Consider the following 3,932-nt stretch of genomic DNA (forward strand, 5'->3'; position numbering starts at 1 on the left):
CAGCAAGCTCCCACAAACAGTAATGTGAGAAGGACCAGGGGAGCTGGATTTTTTTGTATGTTGATTGAGGGATAAATATTGGCCCCAGGACACGGGGGAGAACTCCCCCTGCTCTACTTCACAATAGTGGCCGTGGGATCTTTTACATCCATGTGAGAGAGCAGACGGGGCCTCGGTTTAAAGTCTCCTCCGACAGTGCGGCACTCCCTCAGTACTGCCCCTCCGACAGTGCGGCGCTCCCTCAGTACTGCCCCTCCGACAGTGCGGCGCTCCCTCAGTACTGCCCCTCCGACAGTGCGGCGCTCCCTCAGTACTGCCCCTCCGACAGTGCGGCGCTCCCTCAGTACTGCCCCTCCGACAGTGCGGTGCTCCCTCAGTACTGCCCCTCCGACAGTGCGGCGCTCCCTCAGTACTGCCCCTCCGACAGTGCGGCGCTCCCTCAGTACTGCCCCTCCGACAGTGCGGCGCTCCCTCAGTACTGCCCCTCCAACAGTGCGGCGCTCCCTCAGTACTGCCCCTCTGACAGTGCGGCGCTCCCTCAGCACTGCCCCTCCGACAGTGCGGCGCTCCCTCAGTACTGCCCCTCCGACAGTGCGGCGCTCCCTCAGTACAATCCCTCCGACAGTGCGGCGCTCCCTCAGTACTGCCCCTCCGACAGTGCGGCACTCCCTCAGCACTGCCCCTCTGACAGTGCGGCGCTCCCTCAGTACCGCCCCTCCGACAGTGCGGCGCTCCCTCAGTACTGCCCCTCCGACAGTGCGGCGCTCCCTCAGTACTGCCCCTCCGACAGTGCAGTGCTCCCTCAGTACTGCCCCTCCGACAGTGCGGCACTCCCTCAGTACTGCCCCTCTGACAGTGCAGTGCTCCCTCAGTACTGCCCCTTCGACAGTGCGGCGCTCCCTCAGTACTGCCCCTCCGACAGTGCGGCGCTCCCTCAGTACTGCCCCTCCGACAGTGCGGCACTCCCTCAGTACTGCCCCTCCGACAGTGCGGCACTCCCTCAGTACTGCCCCTCCGACAGTACGGCGCTCCCTCAGTACTGCCCCTCCGACAGTGCGGCACTCCCTCAGTACTGCCCCTCCGACAGTGCGGCGCTCCCTCAGTACTGCCCCTCCGACAGTGCGGCACTCCCTCAGTACTGCCCCTCCGACAGTGCGGCACTCCCTCAGTACTGCCCCTCCGACAGTGCAGTGCTCCCTCAGTACACGGGGAGTGTCAGCCTAGAGTTTTAGAGCCAATTTATATGCCTCTTCCTTGGATTTAACACTATCCTTAATTTCCCTCGTTAGCCACGGTTGAGCCACCTTCCCCGTTTTATTTTTACACCAGACAGGGATGTACAATTGTTGAAGTTCATCCATGGGATCTTTAAATGTCTGCCATTGCCTATCCACCGTCAACCCTTTAAGTATCATTTGCCAATCTATCCTAGCCAATTCACGTCTCATACCATCGAAGTTACCTTTCTTTAAGTTGAGGACCCTAGTCTCTGAATTAACTGTGTCACTCTCCATCGTAATAAAGAATTCTACCATATTATGGTCACTCTTCCCCAAGGGGTCTCGCACAACAAGATTGCTAATTAATCCTCTCTCATTACACATCACCCAGTCTAGGATGGCCAGCTCTCTGGTTGGTTCCTCCACATATTGGTCTAGAAAACCATCCCTAATACACTGCAGGAAATCCTCCTCCACCGTGTTGCTATCAGTTTGGTTAGCCCAATCAATATGTAGATTAAAGTCACCCATGATAACTGCTGTACCTTTATTGCACGCATCCCTAATTTCCTGTTTGATGCCCTCCCCAACCTCACTACTACTGTTTGGTGGTCTGTGCACACAACTCCCACTAGCGTTTTCTGCCCTTTGGCGTTCCGCAGCTCCACCCATACAGATTCCACATCATCCAAGCTAATGTCCTTCCTTACTATTGCGTTAATCTCCTCTTTAACCAGCAACGCCACCCCACCTCCTTTTCCTTTCTGTCTATCCTTCCTGAATATTAAATACCCCTGGTTGTTGAGTTCCCAGCCTTGGTCACCCTGGAGCCATGTCTCCGTGATGCCAATTACATCATATCCGTTAACAGCTATCTGCGCAGTTTATTCATCCACCTTATTCCGAATACTCCTCGCATTGAGACACAGAGCCTTCAGGCTTATTTTTTTTAACATTCTTTGTCCTTTTAGAATTATGTTGTAATGTGGGCCTTCTTTTTGCCTTTGATTTCTCTGCCCTCCACTTTTACTATTCTCTTTTCTATGTTTTGCTTTTGCCTCCATTTTACTTCCCTCTGTCTCCCTACATAGATTCCCATCCCCCTGCCATATTAGTTTAAACCCTCCCCAACAGCACTAGCAAACACTCCCCCGAGGACATTGGTTCTGATCCTGCCCAGGTGCAGACCATCGGTGGTTAGACTCTCTCCTGACCTCTGTGCCCCGCACTGACCTCTGACCCCCTCTCTGCTGTGCTTCCTTCCTCAGGCTCGGAGATCCCAAGACCCGCCCCCCCCCTGTTTCAGTCAAGATGGCGGTGGGTGAAGCGCGGCCGAGCGGGATCGGCCGCGGGTCCGGTTTCACCGTCCGTCCGTACCGAGCCGGGGATTCGCGGGACGCCAGGAGGATCTTCGCCGAGGGAGTGATGGAGTTGGGGGCAGCGGCCTTCAGGCAGGCTGCCTGCTCGCCAACCAACACGTGCCTGGTGCTGGCCGGCGGCGGGGCGGTTTACGGGCTCACCGCGTCGCCGGCGTGCGGCGGCCTGGCGTGCCTGGCCCTCCTGGGCCTGGTGTACCTGTCCTGCCGGGAGGTCTTCGCCGGCTACGTCAGGGAGCGGCTGAAGACCGACATGGCGGACATCGAGGGGCACTACCTGGGGGCGCCGGGCGCCGGCTTCTGGGTGGCAGAGGAGGGCGGGCGAGTGGTGGGCACCGTGGCCGTGACCAAGGAGCCCGGGGACCCGTCCGCCTGCCAGCTCCTCCGGCTGTCCGTGGACCGCCGCATCCGCCGGCGAGGGCTGGGGATGAGGCTGACCCGGGAGGCTCTGGGTTTGCCAAAGCTTACGGCTACCGGGCCTGCCTTCTGCAGACCTCCAACGTCCAGGAGCCGGCCCTCCGCATGTACCTTCGGATGGGCTTCCGGATCCAGAGTTCCTGCCGCCCGGAGTCACGTCTCGCTGCCCTATACTGGCTGTCTAAAGTCTTCCTGTATAAACTGAAGCACAGTCTGTGATTAACTGGTCCATTGAAACCCTTCGCCTCGGTAGGAGTGATTTCCCACCCAACCTCCTCCTTCCCCAACGCCCCCATCCCCCTCTCCAACATCAGTGCCGCCCCTCGGCCAATCATGTCCCAGGGGCTCCTGCGTCCTTTGGAACCCATTGTGAGACCCGGAGACTCAGAAAAGGGGTCTGTAGGGAGAGGGTGGGTGGGGGAGGGGTCTGTAGGGAGAGGGTGGGTGGGGGAGAGGTCTGTAGGAAGAGGGTGAGTGGGGGAGGGGTTCTGTAGGAAGAGGGTGGGTGGGGGAGGGGTCTGTAGGAAGAGGGTGGGTGGGGGAGAGGTCTGTAGGAAGAGGGTGGGTGGGGGAGAGGTCTGTAGGAAGAGGGTGGGTGGGGGAGGGGTCTGTAGGAAGAGGGTGGGTGGGGGAGAGGTCTGTAGGAAGAAGGTGGGTGGGGGAGGGGTCTGTAGGAAGAGAGTGGGTGGGGGAGGGGTCTGTAGGGAGAGGGTGAGTGGGGGAGGGGTTCTGTAGGAAGAGGGTGGGTGGGGGAGAGGTCTGTAGGAAGAGGGTGAGTGGGGGAGGGGTTCTGTAGGAAGAGGGTGGGTGGGGGAGGGGTCTGTAGGAAGAGGGTTTGTGGGGGAGGGGTCTGTAGGAAGAGTGTAGGTGGGGGAGGGGTCTGTAGGGAGAGGGTGGATGGGGGAGGGGTTCTGTAGGA

General features: G+C 59.0%; 1 pseudogene; it reads left to right on the forward strand.

Moving 5' to 3' along the window:
* The first annotated feature begins 2,531 nt into the window (after positions 1–2,531).
* LOC139235712 (N-acetylaspartate synthetase-like) lies at positions 2,532–3,232 on the forward strand (annotated as a pseudogene).
* The last annotated feature ends 700 nt before the right edge of the window (positions 3,233–3,932 follow it).

The sequence above is a fragment of the Pristiophorus japonicus genome, chromosome 23, assembly GCF_044704955.1.
Source record: "Pristiophorus japonicus isolate sPriJap1 chromosome 23, sPriJap1.hap1, whole genome shotgun sequence".
NCBI classification, from domain to species: domain Eukaryota; kingdom Metazoa; phylum Chordata; class Chondrichthyes; family Pristiophoridae; genus Pristiophorus; species Pristiophorus japonicus.